Here is a 16,691-nt window from a genome sequence, read left to right as displayed (position 1 = left end):
TGCTCTTAACCACTGACCCATCTCTCCAGCCCCCCCTACGGAGTTCTAACAGGCTATTCACAGTTCCCAGCTTCTAAGGGCACCTGCATTCCTAGGGCTGCAGCCTCCTCTCCCCACCTTCAGAGCCAAGGGCCTGCCATCCCCTTTCTTCTCCAGCCTCTGCTTCCATAACTCCATGTGTATGCTAGCCTCCTGCGCTCTCTCTAGGCTCACATGGCCATTCCTAGCGCTTCTCTTCCTATGTCCCTCTCATCAGAACCTGTGATCGCTTGGATAATAGAGGATAATTCTCCCCACTTGAAAATCCTTAGTCAGGAACGGAATGTAGCCCAGTCAATAGAGTGCTTGCTTATCAGGCACAATGATCCCAGCACGCAAGGGCTCAGCTACTTCAAGGCCAGCCTGAGTACATGTGACTCTGCCTCAAAGCAAACAAAATCCTTAACCATATCCCTAAAGCCTCTTTTGTCACATATGCTTATATAGTCACAGATAGCAGGTGTGTAGATAGGCATCTTTCAGGGCCATAATGAACTGGATTTTCAATTTTTCTTTCTTTCTGTCTGTCTTTTATTTTGTTTTTTTTGTTGTTGTTGTTGATTTGTTTTCAAGACAGGGTTTTTCTGTGTAGCCCTGGCTGTCCCAGAACTCATTTTGTAGACCAAGCTGTCCTGGACTCACAAAGATCCACCTGCTTCTGTCTCCAGAGTATTGGGATTAAAGGTATGTGCCACCATTGCCCAGCTAAATTTGTGTGTGTTGCCTGCCTTTTAAAAAAATGTTTTATTAATTTATTCATATTACATCTCAATTGTTATCCCATCCCTTGTATCCTCCCATTCCTCCCTCTCTCCCATCTTCCCCTTACTCCCCTCCCCTATGACTGTGACTGAGGGGGACCTCCTCCCTCTGTATATGCTCATAGGGTATCAAGTCTCTTCTTGGTAGCGTGCTATCCTTCCTCTGAGTGCCACCAGGCCTCCCTATCCAGGGGATGTGGTCAAATATGGGGCACCACAGTTCATGTGAAAGTCAGACCCCACTCTCCACTCAACTGTGAAGAACGTCCTGTCCATTGGCTAGATCTGGGTAGGGGTTCGAAGTTTACTGCACGTATTGTCCTTGGCTGGTGCAATAGTTTGCGCAGGACCCCTGGGTCCAGATCTGTCCATCATAATGTTCTTCTTGTAGGTTTCTAGGACCCTCTGGATCCTTCTATTTCCCCATTCTCCCATATGGATTGAATGAGTGAGTTAACCCAGAAGCAGAAAGAGTCAAATGGTATATACTCACTTATACCTGGACACTAGCCCAAGGGGCATGTCCTATCAAAGTCTTCACTCACCAGGAAAGTGGGTCAGAGGAGAGGACATCCTATTGGGACTCTAAGTGAGAGAAGCATGCCCAGCTAAATTTTAAATAATTTATTAAAATAACAATAATGTAACAAGCAGATACCAGTTAGACCCCAAATGACCTGAAGGATAGGGACTGGGTTTCAGCTACTCAATATATACATGTAAACACCCCATCACCCAAAAAGACTAAAGGAGCCAGAATAGATTTTACATTCATAATTTACTTTCATGATAACTTCACTGGTCTCACTTATGACATACTTAGTCTCATCTCCCATGAAAAAGTTCCATCTAAAGTATTCTGGCTGTTAGAAAGTAAGTAACAAAACTATAAATGCCTTTGGGTACTTACACAACTGTGTAAGTAATTTCCAAGGGTTATGAACTTAGATATTAATATCTTATCTTCAACTATTTGCACTGACATAAATCTCCTTGGATTAACTGCTGATTCGGGGAGAGCAGCATAGGCCATAAAAGGGGTTTTCCATTTGTCCTCATTCATTGCCCTTTGTTTCTTTCTTCCTTTCTTTTGTTTTTTTGAGACAGGATTTCTCTGTGTAGCCCTGGACTCACTATGTAGATCAGGCTGGCCTGAAACTCAAAGATCTGTCTGTCTCTGCCTCCCAAGGGCTGGGATTAAAAACGTGTGCCACCACTGCCCGACTCATTCATTGCCATTTCAATGTGCTTTAGGCCCTACTGTTGTTATCTACCGTTGCTTCTCCAAATACATGCCCAAACAATGCTCATTAATTCTTCTACAGAGGCACTGCCTGTATCAATTCTTGCTCAAAAACCTTCTCATAACTTGCCAACATCTAGTAAATTTTTTCCAAATCCTTTACTTTGATTTAAACCGGCACCTTTCTAGCCACGTTTATTATTTCCAAAATTCTGAGGTCTGATTATATTAGGATCCTGTTTGCAGACAGATTTCCTGACACCACCTCACCAGATCTATTCTCTACCAAGTCTATCTATGAGTTCCCAAGGAAGTCCAGCTAGGAACGTTCACAGCTTAAAATGTGTGAAAGTGACATCAGAGCGAGCGTGAAGATTGCAGAGGACCACGAAACCGTTTATGCATTTAAGATACCTGGACTCTCTCCAGTACTGACTGACCACTAAGATTCTAAAGCAGAGGTGAACATAATGAAATCCACATTTCAGATGCCAGCAGACAGAAGAGAGCATCCAAGAGTGGTGCACAGTTCTCATCTCAGAGCTGGAAAGCTGAATCAGCAACCCCAGGGAGCTCCTCGCTCAGAACTTAGCAAAAACAAGACAAAGTATAGCTCGGAGAGATTTCTGTGGTAAAACAGTAGTGCTTCATGCAAAGCTAGTCAAATGTCCACTCTTCCCAATTTGAAATTTTCTTTACACACAATAACCTGAGCTATCTTTATTTTCATTTATTTATTTTTGATTTTTCAAGACAGGGTTTCTCTGCATGATAGACCTGTCTATCCTGGACTCACTTTGTAGACCAGGCTGGCTTCGAATGCACAGAGATCTCCCTGTCTCTCTGCCTCCCAGGGCTGGGAGTAAGGGTGTGCGCCACCACGCCCAGTCTCTGAGCTGTCTTTAAAATATACACATATTTTTATTTATGTATTGTGCTTGTAGGGATTTGTTCTCTCCTTCTACCATTTGTGTTGACCTCAGTCAGCTTGTCAGGTTTAGCATCAGCCATCTCTCTACTGGCTAAGTATCTCACCCACCCCTGAGCTGTCTTCAAAATACCAATCTGACCACACTTTTCCTGTGCTTAACAACCTCTGGGTGCTTCTTGCTGATTCTTAGGACAATGAACACATTCTGTTAACCATTCTGCTGAGGAAGTTCAAATTTCCAATTCAGAAAAACATACATTTGAAGAGGAAAAGAACAGGCAAAAGCAAAGAGAAGCAAGTCTAGTTCTAGACTCCGAGGATGAGAAAGCCAAGTATGGAAAACAACATATATCGCACCTTTACTCGGAGTCAAGTGTTGATCTAAATGCTTGAAAGCATCGATTTACTTTAAATTACCCTGAAGTTCCTATTAGGTCTATTCCTTACCCCACTTAAGTAGGAAACTGACAATGCCAATTAGAAAATCTGCACTGGCCAACAGCTAGAAAGTGGAGAGCTGGGATTAAATTCCAGTCAGATGACAAAAAGCAAGAACATTCCTTAAAATGTCAATCTCTAGGCATATCCTGTAAGACGGCAGGAAATACTATGAAAAACACAACTTGGAGTACGGAAATAGATCCCAGAAGTCTTGTCTAATGGCCTATTCTCTTCCAAAGAGGACCCGAAGCTCATGGGGACAGGGCCGCAAGGAAAAGGTTTAGTGCTGGTGCTGTGGAGAGCAGAGAAAAGAGCAAGAAGTCCAAAAGTCAGAGTCAAAGCCAAGATGGTCCTGAAGTACAAACGCTGAGGTTCCTGCGAGTTCTACATTCACATCGTCGCGACCATGTCAGGGATGGTTCTAGGTGCTGCAGAGACCAACACAACTTCTCTCAGGGTACTAGCTTGGGAGCCAGGCCATGTCAGTGAGCACCTGACACTATGGACAGCCCTTGCTCTACGCTCAACGAAAGCTCGGGCGTAGGGAACCAAGAAGACTTGGGTGGGGGAGGGGAGGGGCGCACGGGAGACCGGGAGACGCTCCGTGTGCTCGCCCCAGCGCCCCCCGAGACGCTGCAAGGGGCCCGTCCGCGAGGACAGCAGCTGGCTCCTTGTGGCCCAGCCAGGCACGACCCTGCGCCCACAGCCCAAGCCGTGTCCCAGGCGGCCACCCGCAGCCTCTCTCCAGCAGCCCCGCGACAGAGACCCAGGAACTTACCCGGCCGGCCGGCCAGCCCCGCACAGCGGTCGCTTTCAGGACGCCAGGCGCTCCGCCGTCTCCACCAATCCCAGCCCGCAGTAAGGACGCCAGGGCGGGACCGAGCTCTGGCAACCAATCAGATAAGACGCAAAGCACGTCTCGGCGCACACAGCCAGTTCCCGCCATTGAAGGCGGAAAAAAATTCCAGTTGGCGCCAAACTCTGGTACTCTTCTATGGCTCATAAGGGAAATGGGCGGGCGGTGGCCCCAGTGACAACGGGGCGGGACTTCTCCGCGGAAAAGACGTCACCAGAGCGGAAGTGAGGCGAGTCTGGGAAAAGCTAATGAAAGGGAAAGTAAGGATTGAGATTCTTAGCTCTTTTGGCTGAGAGCAGGTAGAGGAAGCGTGATTATTAGTTCTTTTTTTTTTTTTTTTTTTTTTTTTTCGTTTTTCGAGACAGGGTTTCTCTGTGTAGCCTTTGCTGTCCTAGACTCGCTTTGTAGACCAGGCTGGCCTCAAACTCGCAGTAATCAGCCTACCTGTGCCGGAATTAAAGGCCTGCACCAACAGGCCCTGCTTAGTTTTTTATTCTAAAGATTGTGTCTGCTGCGCGCTAGACAGCTCTGAGAGCTGGCTCTTAGATTCCGTCTTGAATGGTAAATGTAACACGGAATTTTGGTGATACTAAACTGGGCACTATGGCGCACGCCTGTGATCCCAGGACTCAGGGAGGCAGAAGCAGCCCAATCTCTGTGAGTTCGAGGCCAGCCTGGTCTGCAAAGCAAGTCCAGCACAGCCAAGGCTACACAGAGAAATCCTGTAAGGGGAGGGCGCGGGGTGAAGAAGGTGATACTAATTTAGCGGGGTAGAAGAGGGTATTATTAATGTTGTTGTTGTTGTTACGTTTTTTTCATACAGCATATTTTGAAATCGTTTCCCCCTATCATTTTTTATAAGATGTATTTATTATGTATACAGTGCTCTGCCTGCATGTACACCTGCAGGGCCAGGAGAGGGCATCAGATCACATTATAGATGGTTGTGGGCCACCATGTGGTTGCTTGGGAATTGAATTCAGGACCTCTGGAAGAGCAGTCAGGGCTCTTAGCCGCTGAGCCATCTCTCCAGCGGCCCCTCCATCATCATCATCATCATTATTATTACTAAGTTTTTTCATACAGCATATTTTTAAATAGTTTCCCCCATCCCAATTTCTCCTGGATCCCACATCTAAACCCACTGAACTTCAACAAGAAGCCAGTAAAAAGGCAGTCCAAGACAATACAAAACAAAACAAAAGCCTCACAGGCAGAAACAGGGAGTTCGTTTTATATTCCCAACTACTACTAGGCATGGAGCCTACCCCAGTGACACTCTATTAAAGAAAACTGTTGTTCCTTTTCCCAGCAGGTATTAATTTCTGTCACAGACATGAGGACAAGTTGTAAAGGCTTTGCTTGACAAAGTTCCAGAGACCTCCCACTGTCCAGCATGACCTCTAGATATCCAGAGCAGCTGTTGAGGCCTTGCTTGACAAAGTTCCAAAGATCTCTGGCGGATCACCACTGCCCCCAAATATTATGTATGGCCCAGGTGTAATGTTGCTTAGAAACCTGCTATTTCTCCTGAAACTGGTTTTTTTGTTTTGTTTTGTTTTTTGTTTTTTGGTTTTCTTTTTCCTCTTGATTTCTCAGCCCTAAGGAAATTCATACCGGAAAAACTTTTTCCCACAGAGAATGTTGAAAGAGGACATCTGGCCAAAAGCTTGAGACAATGATAGAGTTTTGACCTCTGACTGTGAGCACCATGTAAGGAAGTTAAGACCTGGATATAACAGTACCTGGCTAGATGCTGTTACCTGTAGAAACATTTCCTTAGAATGTGCTTTGAGAGCAGTAGAAAGTGGGCTTGGAACATCACGCTTTACAGATATTTTACAATCGAGGACCCCTTGGCAGTTAGCCTAGGCTTGGATAGCACACTGGTTGGTCTGGGACTGGAAATAGGTCAAGTTTTTTCTTTGGAGAGTATCTATCTCAAGCTATGTTTCTATGACCATCTTATAAATACATTGGCTTAGCCCAGGGAAATTTATGATTAAACTTTCCTGTGTATTGTTTAAAAGATAGCGAGCAGATTATGCTGAACATGTTTGGAAATGGACTGATTTTTTGTTGTTGTTGTTGTTGTTGTTGTATGTTTTGTTGTAGGTTACAAAACTTTTTGGATTTCCTTGTTACTCTTTTGATTTTTGATTGCCCTAGTGATTGTAAAGATGGGGGAAATCATGATGTCATCTGTAATGAAAAAAATTGAACTTCATTTCAATAAAATACTGGGGTCGGCCCAAGGAGAGGAGGCAAGCAAGTAATAGACATGAGAGAGTAAGCAAGAGTGAGACTGGGAACAGCAAGAGAGACAGGAAGATGGGGAACAGCAAGAAAATTAGAAAGGTGGGCAACAGCATGCAAGAAGATACTTAGTTAGATAGAAAGACAGCAAGCAAGTAAGCGAGCAAGGAGCAAGGAGTCAGATAGACAACAAGTGACACAGAGGTCGAGACAGACAGCCAGAAGAAAAGTTCTCCTGGGCTTTAAGACCTTCAGCTTGTACTGCACGTGCCTGAGTCTCCGAGTATTTCTTTTTCCCGTTCCTCAACCTCTCCTCAACAACTAGTTCCTCTAGCTAGTTGTTCAGCCAACAGTTGGTTTCCCTTAACCAGCCGTTCACTGCCTGCTCCATCCTCCCTACCATGGGTCCACCTGTCTTCTCTCCTCTTCGCTGTTCCTGGAGCTGGTCTTGGGGAGCAGCAAGTTTCAAATAGCTCTTTGGTTAGGGTAGGACCTCCTACCCTACCTCTGACTTGAATACCAACAGTTCCTGTTGTGTCTGGATGACACTGTTTCCTTGGAGTCACCTACCACCTCTGGCTCTTTAAGAGTCTTTCTGCCTCCTCTTGGGCCATGGATCCCTAACCCTTGAGGCAAAGTGTTTGATGAAGATGTCCCATTTAGGGCTAAGTGCTCCAAAGCCTCATTCTCTGCACATTGCCCAGTTGTGGGTTCTGTTAGTTGCCTTCTACTACAAGAAGTTTCTCTGATGAGGTTTGAACAATGCATTGATCTATGGGTATAGCACATGTCAGGAGGAGTCATTTTATTGCCCTTAGCAGAATCATAGTAGTAGGTTTTCCCCTAGGCCTATGAACTATGTAGTCTCAGGTTCTTGGCCACTTGGTCTCGTGGAGTAAACCTAAATCCAAGTGCAAAATGGTTAGTTACCCCTATAACATTTGTGCCACTACTGCACCATCATGTACAGGGAATCATGGAACTAGCCTGGCCTAGCCTCCTTGAGAGGCATGTGCCATAAGTTTTTCAGGTTAGAGTCCACGGCTCCTGGGGCACAATGTGCCTTCCAGTTCCTGAGACTGATGCACTCCCTCAGTCAGTGAAGTGTTCAGTTTGTGTTTCTCGGTATGTTCTCTCAGAAGAAAAGGAAGCACGGAAGCTTGACAGGACAATTGGTCTTAGACATTAATCTTGTGTACACTTGCAAATATCACTGTTTCCCGGCATCGACAACCGTATTGATGCTGGCAATTGCCATTACATCCTGTTTCTGATAAAGGTATAGAAAAGTCTGATTGCTCTCAATAAAATTGCCACAGATTAAGTTTTGCTGTGTGGGGGCCCAACACTGGAGGCCAGCCTGACTTAATTCCTTATGGCCATGTCAGGCGACCTTAGGCTGGCAAGTAAGGGCAGGTGCTCACAAGTCTGCCTTGGAGGAATGCCACTGTTGCAAGTGGCAGGGTTTGTAGCTGGGTAATATTGACAATTACCTTTATCCTCCAGGAGCATGGAAAATACTTTTCCATCACTATGAGTGATAATCAGTAGAGTGTCTAGTTGGGCACAAGGTTGACTTATCGTGTTCCTAATTATCCGTTTGGTATTTTTACCTCATAGTGGTAGAGAATGAGTTCCTGGTGCGTGCAACTTAAGTCATCTACCACTGAGCTATACCCTAGCCCAGTAATTATACAAATAGAAATGTATTCATAGCTCTTACAGGAAAGAAAGTATAAATTTGCCTCTTAATAATGTAACTTGTGGCGGGGGAGTTGGCTTAGCCAGTAAAGTGCTTTCCACATAAGTATGTACTTTGGATTCCCAGAACCCACATAAATGCCAGGTACGGTGGCCCACCTGTAATTTTGGTGCTCAAGAGGCAGAGACAGGAGATCCCTGAAGTAAGGTAAGAGACCCTGAGTTCAAGAAAGAGGCTTTGCGTCAACATATAATGTATAAGGCAGAGAGCCATCAAAGAAGACAATTCATGTCAATCTCTGGCTTCTACATGCACATACACACATGTACCTGCATACATATGTGCCCATACATTTGCAAACATGAATATGTACATGTATCTTTACCTAACATACATTAAAAACCTATTTGGGGGAATGCTCTTTTGTTTTTATTTTATGCAAGTGAATTTTTTTTCTTATGTGCATTTCAGTGTGCTGTGTGTATGCCTGGTGACTGTGGAGGGCAGAAGAGAGAGCTGGTTTCTCTGGAACTCCTGTTCTGGATGGTTATAAGCTGTCACATGGGCACTGGGAACTGAACTGAGACCCTGTGCTGAAGCAGCAAGTGCTCTTAGTTGCTAACCCACCTCTCCAGTCTCATTTGCAATGTAGCTGAAGATAACCTTCAACTCCTGATCCTCGAGAATGTTCTGTATTAGTGCACACACACACACACCCTCTCTCCTTCCCTAACTCCCTTTCTCCTTTCTTCCCTTCCTCCTCTCCTTCTTCTTCAGTTTTTGCTACAGGGTCTTCCTATGCAGTCTAAACTGCCATCAAGTCTTTGTGTTGCCTAGCCCAGCCTCAAGCCTGCAATCTTCCTGCCGCAACCTCCTAAGTTCTGTTTTTCAGTTATTTTGTAGACCTGGAAATGTGACATCATGTGAATATACTATGATGGCTTACGGAGATCCCTCCCTGGTAGGTACATTGGCAAATGCAAACAATATGTTAATAACTCGCTTCTCATCGTTTCATAATCCCAGGGTTATGACCCAGAGCTTAGTAATGTTAGCAGTTCACATCTTGGCTTTGAAAGAGGAACTGGCTGAAAATGGCAAGAAAGAAGTGCTTTGTTTATGAAGCAATGGAGTTCCTTAAATAGGAGACAGTTTTGACTCTGTTTCAAACATTTATAAAATCTGTAAAATTGTCATTTTCCTAGAACATTTTTTATAGGCAAAAGTAGGCTGTGATTTCCTGCTCTACAAAAATGCCTTTGAACAAGCACCTGAAGTCATATTCTGGCCATAGGTTTCAAAGACGAATATGATTAAATGACATAACATCCATGCTAACACATTTTAAAGAGGGGAGTTTGTGAAACAAGTGATTGAATCTTTCCAGGAGTGTGGTGATACCAAACTGACACGTGGCTTCTTGACCCGCTCAGGACTGGCAACACCTGCTTGCTGTTCTTGTCTTTACACTTTGTCCATGAAACTACAATTTTTAAAAAATATTTTATTTTATGTATGAGTGTTCTATCTGCTTGTACACTTACATGACAGAAGAAGACATCAGATCACATCATAGCAACCATGTGGTTGCTGGGAATTGAACTCAGGACCTCTGAAAGAGCAGACAGTGCTCTTAACCACTGAGCCATTTCTCAGGCCCCAAAAACTTTTTTTAAAAACTATTATTTTTGTTTTCTGGTCATAATGTCTGCCTGTGTGTGTGTGTGTGTGTGTGTGTGTGTGTGTGTGTGTGTGTGTGCGCGCGTGTGTAGTCTTGGAACCTTCTTTTCAACCGTCATCATTAGAATCCAGAAGATTTCAAACTGGGTTCCGGGTTGGAGGAAGTAGGGAAACTTCGCAGGTACACTTTGGATTTTCCACTCTGTTGGCTTGAGTCAGAGGGATTCTGTCTGTTTTATAAACCCGGACACATGTCTTATCATTGGGATTAACAAGGGCAGGGTTATGCACAAGCTGTGACCTCCAGGGTATGACGGACTATCCTCACCACACTGCTCAGGACTTAAAGCAGGGGTTTGCCTAGAGTTTTTACAAGACCAGTCTTGTTATACTGGACAGGAGACAAAGGCTGTCTTTTTTTTTTTTTTTTCAAATTTAATTTCTGGAACTGAAATCTTATTTTTTTTTCTTTTTTTAAAAATTAATTTATTCATATTACATCTCAGTTGTTAGCCCACCCCATGTATCCTCCCAAAGGCTGTCTTTTTAATATCCAAAATTCAATTCCACCTCTAAGAAAATACGGCCATGTTGGCTAAGGCTGAGGAAGGGGTGCAGGTCTGTGAAGCTAGCAGGGACATGGGCTCTGGGATCCCCCCAACTGAAAAAAACGTGGAAAGAAGGAGTCTGGGTGGGTACTGTACAAGGAGCTTGTGTTTAGGATGTAAGCCAAGAAATATAGTAAAGGGACAGGACACACAGGACTTCAGGCATCCACAACCTCACATCTGACTCCGGGGACTTGGTGACCCAGCTGCCTGCTGTCAGCTTTGCTTCTCCAGGACCTCCTGGTCCCTGCTCAGGTAACTGAGGAGCTTCTGCAGGCCTGCTTGGTCAGAGGTTGTCGAAGCCTTATAAAAGAGATCTCAGACTGGGGCATCCTTGGTCTCCTTTTCTTTCCCTTCCCAAGGACTCCAGAGCTTGGAATCTGGCACCCTGTGGCTGGTGTGCTGCCTCTTGGCATCATCAAACTCCATCCAGGGGGAGGAGTTCCTGGGGGACATCTGTCAGCCCAGAACCAGGAACCATGAATCTGGCCACCATGAATTCTGTAACCATGAATCTGGCAGCCATGAATCTGGCAAGCAGAATCCGGGAACCGTGAATCCTGAAAGAATATGAGTCTTTTTCTAAAACCTCAAGTGCTTTGTCCTTCATGGTGCCTTCAAGCCCCCTTTCTCCCAAGTCTAGCATCTCTTCAGATCCCACTTCTACCTCCTCCTCTCTTTTCTATTCTTCTTCTTCTTCTTCTTCTTCTTCTTCTTCTTCTTCTTCTTCTTCTTCTTCTTCTTCTTCTTCTTCTTCTTTTTCGTTTTTCGAGACAGGGTTTCTCTGTATAGCCTTGGCTGTCCTGGACTTGCTTTGTAGACCAGGCTGGCCTTGAACTCACAGCAATCCACCTGCCTCTGCCTCCTGAGTGCTAGATTTAAAGGCATTCTGGATACTGTTATTTGATGAGCTCTTGAGAACAACAGAACGGGAAATCCAAGGCTGTACCTGAGTGCTCTGGAACCCACTGGAGGTCCTTCTGCAAGAAGCTGCTTTCTGCCAAGCTCAGGATACTTTTTCAGGCCAGGGAATGCAGGGGCTGCAGCATCTTCCTTCTAAGCTGCCTCCCAATCAGGGAATACCTGCCAGGGTGAAGATCAAAGTGGATGAGTAACAACTGAGCACCGTGGCATCCAGAGGGAGAGTACTCACAGGGCTGTTTAGGATGTGGAACCCTGGTGTGCACACCAGGGTAGTGGAGTCTGCACCACCGCTGATGCCTGAGGTTGCTAAATTAGAAATGTTTTTGACACATGTCCATGCTTCACAGACCAAACTGGACTTAATCCTATGGTTCCTCGGCTTCCTGAATGCAGAGATTAGAGGCCTGTGTCACCACACCTGGCACTTAAATGGGAACCCTTTTTTTGTAAAAGTAACATTTATTCACCTGACATAATTGTCATCTTGGAGGCTTACTACCTCCATTGCTACCCTAGGCCTAGTCCTGGAAGCTTCTAGTCTCTGTATAATCTAATCTAGGCCTAGAATGCTTTCAGCCTCTGAGATTTACTGCTGCATAAATTCACCCTTTCTAGTTTTTCTGAGCTCTGGCTGGATGCTTCAACTCAGCTGTTCTGGCTCAAACTCCTCTTCAAGCTCACTGATTCAATCTGGCTTCTTTCAGCCTCTGCCTGAATTGTTATTCTTGGCCTCATACTAATTTTGGTCATATGTTCTAATCTTCTGGCTCCTTCTCATTCTCTGCATCATTCACCTGTGTCTCTTCACCTGTGTCTAGTTTATTCTTGCTTCAACCTGTTTCTGTAAAACTCTCCTGGTTAAACTGCCTCTGAATTCTTTGAATTTAACTCCACTGCACTGCCTCTCAGCTCACTGACTCAAACTGAACTGCGTGAACAGCACTGACTAGAACTCAGAGATCTGCTTGCCTCTGATTCCTGAGTGCCAGTATTAAAGGCGTGTACCACCACAGCTGGACCTAAGCTTTTCTTTACCTGAAATTTGCTCTGTACCAGGCTGGCCTTGAATTACAGAGATTTGCTTACACCTGTCTATTGGGATTAAAGGCAAACCTATATTTCAGCAGGAGCACAGACCTTTTAAGTCTTTGGATGTGATTTCTTGTCAGAGCATCCAAGTTCCAAATTAAAATTCCTCTACACTTTGTTGTTGTTGGTTTTTTGAGACAGGGTTTCTCTTTATAGTGCTGGCTGTCCTGGAACTCCCTCTGTAGACCAGGCTGGCCTTGAAAACTTACAGAGACCCATCTGCTTCTGTCTGTCAAGTGCTGGGATTAAAGGCATACACCACTGTGCCTGGGCTTTTAAATACTTTCTTCCTCTTCCTCTTCCTCTTTCTCTTCCTCTTCTTCTTCTTCTCTCTTCTCTTTTCTTCTTTCTTCTTTCTTATTCCCCTTTTTCTCTTCTTCCTCTTTTCTTCTTCTTCCTCCTCCTCCTTTTTTTGAAACCTGCTTAAGCCTTTTGCATAACTACAGCCCCTCCATTGAGTCCTACTTTAGTTCTTAGCATAACTGCAGTTCCTCCATTAATACCTGCCTTCGCCTTTAGCATAACAGAAGCCATTTTGCCTTTACGTTTCTTTCTTCCTTTCTTTCTTTCTTTCTTTCTTTCTTTCTTTCTTTCTTTCTTTCCTAAAGACAGGATTTCTCTGTGTAGCCTTAGCTGTCCTGGACTCCCTTTGTAGACCAGGCTAGCCTCGAACTCACAGCGATCCCCCTACCTCTGCCTCCTGAGTGCTTGGATTAGAGGCAGTGGGTCACCATGCCCAGGTAAATTTCCATTTTGATCATAGGGTAAAATAAAGTTCAGGTTCTCAGGCTCTACCTTCCTGAGAAAAGAATAGCCTTTACTTACAAATCAATAATTCAGTACTTGCTGCTTAGATTAAAAAAAAAAAGATGATAGGGGCTTCAGAGATGGCTCAGAGGTTAAGCGCACTGACTGTTCTTCCAAAGGTCCTGAGTTCAATTCCCAGCATCCATATGGTGGCTCACAACCATCTATAATGAGATCTGGGTGCCTTTGTCATGCAGATGTACATGCAGGTAGAGCACTGTTTACATAATAAATAAATCTTTTTTAAAAAGATGGTAAATGCATGTTCTGCTTGAGTTAAATATGTTGTTATAGTTAAACTGCAACACCACGCGGTGTTCCTTTCTTCCAGAGCTGGAAAGCCCCCAAGAGCTGCCCTACCCCCAAACCCCAGCCAATCAGCTTAAAATGCTTTGTCTAGCTACCTTGATACAATGAACATAAAACAAAAAAATTAATTCTTCTTGCTTGGATGAACATAATGAACCTGGAGTGGAAATAATTTTTCCTGTTTGGTTGTGGCTTTTCCTCAGGGCCACTGCCCTGGCTCCTGAGCCCAGATTGTGTCCCTGACTGGTCAGTTTTTATTTGGCATTCAATAAATTTCTATCAATCTGAGTCTGGTGTTTGAGTGGTCAGTGTGCTGCTATTCCTAGACCCTAACACCACTTTCTCCTCTTCCTTCTCCTCCTCCTTTTGGTTTTTCAAGACAAGGTTTCTCTGTGCCCTGACTATTCTAGAACTCACTCTGTAGACCAGGCTGGCCTCTGTCTTCTGAGTGTTGGAATTAAATTTGCCACCACTGTTGGCAAATTGGAACTCTTAAAATTTTTTTAAACTTATTTTTACTTTATGTGTGTAAGTACTCTGTATCCATGCATGAGATTGCACTCCATGTTCAGTGAGTGCCCGTGGAGACCAGAGATGGCAATCCAACTCCCAAACACGGAATTTCAGCACAGTTTGTGAGCCACCAGGTGGGTGCTGGAAACCAAACCCAAGTCCCCTTAACTGCTGAGTGCTCTTCACTGCTTAATCACAGCCCCAGGCCCTAAGTTAGAAATAATGATGCATTAATGCCTTGTGTTAGTTAATTTTCCATTGCTCTGGTAAAACACCATGTCCAGAAGTGAGTCTTAGAAAGAAGAGTATATTTGGACTTGCAATTCCCAAAGGATAGGCGCCCATCATGGCTGGGAGGCAAGGCAGCAGGCTGGCCTGGTGGAGGGATCATCAAGCTGAGAGCAAAGTGCGAAGCAAAGAGAGCAAACTGGGAGCAGGGTGGGCCTTACGCTCTCAAAGGCTGACCTAGTGATATACCTCCACCCCTTCTAAGCCTATGCAAACACCACCACGTATTCAAATGCCAGAGACTATGGGAGAAACTTACTATTCAAGCCACCATTTTGTAATGAAGATGCTGTTGCAAGAATATTTTGAAAATCATTAGTTTTGGTTACCAAGATTTTTGCAGGTCTGTCTTTCTGTTATTGGTTGAGGCGACTTCTCGATTTAAGAGATTTTTATCTGCTGTGAGGAGAAGTTAGTAGGTTAGGCCCAGTTTATATAATTTACTCTGCGACTCCCTATTTTCTCACTGTAGGTTCCGCTGAACAAGGTTCCCCTCGTGAAGACCTGGCACAAGCAAGATTTCAGAAAACACCTTTCTCTTCTGCTGCACTCGCCCTTTGTTATATTGACCTGGTCTTTGAAATGTCATCTTCTACCACCATAAATGTTAAGCAGCTGTACAGGAAGCCTGTAAACCCTTCTGTTCTCAAGGAGTACCTGTCACAGTTGTGGGTAAAGTAGCATGTATATTGATTCTTTCTTCTTTCTTCCTTCCTTCTTTCATCTTTTCTTCTTCTTCTTCTTCTTCTTCTTCTTCTTCTTCTTCTCATTCTTCTTCTTCCTCCACCACCTCCTCCTCCTCCACCACCACCTCCTTCTCCTCCTCCTCCTTTCCCTGAACCTAGGACATCACTTGCTAAACATGATTTCTACAACTAGGTCACTCCCAGACCCAAATATTGGTGCCATGAACTAGAAGCAGTCCTCGTCTTCACTTGTCTCTTATTTCTCATTACTATGCATGTGCCCTACCACTGTGTATTTGGGTTCAGGCACATCCATGCCGCAGCATGTGTGGAGGTCAGAGGACGGTTTTCAGGAGCTGGTTCTCTCCTTCCTCCATGTGCGTTCTGGGGATCAAACTCAGTAGGCGAGGCTTCCTAGCCCAGTGCTTCTAGCCACTGACCTGTCGCACTGGCTCTCTTTCTGCATCTTTTGCTTTTCTCCACCCTTAGATGTTTGTGGTCTCCAATCCTTCTGCTCCTCCTTTCTCACTTTCTGGAGTTTGCTTGCCTGAAGCTCTCACAGATTCAGCACCGCTGTTGGTGGAAGTGAAGCGGGAAACGTGAGACACGCAGATCTCTGCGGCAGTAGTTCTCACACACCAGTGTCCTCCTTTCAGCTGTGTTTCTCCTTCCCAGAGCGGCCGCCTCCTCGCCGGCTGTTGTGGTTACTTTCCTATTACTATGATAAGATGCCATGACCAACATAACGTACAGAAGAAAGAATTTATTTGGGGCTCATGATTTCAGAGGCTTAAAGTCCATGGCTATCATGGCAGGGAGCATGGCAGCAGGTAGGCAGACATGGCATTGGAGCAGCTGCTGAGACTTCACATCTTGAGACATAACTACAAGGCAGAGACACTGGGACGGGCTGTAGTGTGCCCCCACTGACATCTCTACCAAGGCCACACCTCCTAAGCCTTCCCAAACAGTTCCACTAACTGGGGACCCAGTATTCAAACATCTGCATCAATAAGGGCCATTGTCATACAAACTGCCACACTGACCTTCTCAGGATGTTATTTTTTATTATTGCTGTGAGGTTATGAGGATGTGGTCTCCTCTCAAGTCTTTGTTCTGTCTTTATGGTATTCACTCACTTATTAAAAGTCTTCAAGAATGAACTAGTTAGATTGATTTATCTGTGAGAGTAAAAGGGATATAATGATGCTTTATGATCATAATAAAAATTTTAATTAATTAAATAGATATATAGTTAATTTTTATTTTCTTTTAATAAATTGAACATTTAAAAAATTTTATTAATTTATACAATGTTCAGCCTGCACATACACCTGCAGGCCAGAAAAGGGCACCAGACATCATCATAGATGGTTGTGAGCCACCATGTGGTGCCTGGGAATTGAACTCAGGACCTCTGGATGAACAGTCAGTGCTCTTAACCTCTGAGCCATCTCTCCAGCCCGAACATTTATTTTTCTTGAGTATATACACAAAAAGTACATTGCACAAGTATCCTTCTTACCTCCTTCTTATTCATATAATAATCTTGCCTTGA

At 44.5% G+C, this 16,691-nt stretch overlaps 1 protein-coding gene and 1 long non-coding RNA gene across 7 annotated transcripts in view; one reads left to right on the top strand and one right to left on the bottom strand.

Annotated features, from left to right (window-relative positions):
- Positions 1-4,261, bottom strand: part of CASP8AP2 (caspase 8 associated protein 2) — a 42,363-nt gene extending 38,102 nt beyond the window's left edge. For 2 of the 4 annotated variants that reach the window (XM_084779367.1, XM_084779369.1), the window contains exon 1: positions 4,194-4,228. The gene's annotated coding sequence lies outside the window, so the exon portion shown is untranslated. Of the gene's footprint in view, positions 1-4,193 lie in introns of all 4 variants that reach the window. The other 2 variants (XM_084779368.1, XM_084779366.1) reach the window with 2 other exon arrangements.
- A 41-nt stretch (positions 4,262-4,302) lies between these two features.
- On the top strand, positions 4,303-6,793 carry LOC311596209. Of its 3 annotated transcripts, none has more exons than XR_014778758.1 (2): positions 4,303-4,531; positions 5,587-6,793. It is a non-coding gene; the product is annotated as an uncharacterized lncRNA (long non-coding RNA). The 3 variants fall into 3 exon arrangements; XR_014778759.1 differs by having other exon boundaries at positions 5,584-6,793; XR_014778760.1 differs by having other exon boundaries at positions 4,515-4,570; positions 5,584-6,793.
- Positions 6,794-16,691: the final 9,898 nt, after the last annotated feature.

Source organism: Acomys minous, assembly GCF_964271855.1.
Source record: "Acomys minous genome assembly, chromosome: 1".
NCBI lineage: Eukaryota > Metazoa > Chordata > Mammalia > Rodentia > Muridae > Acomys > Acomys minous.
The sequence above is the reverse complement of the archived record's forward strand: the minus strand, read 5'-3'. Positions and strand labels throughout refer to the sequence as shown.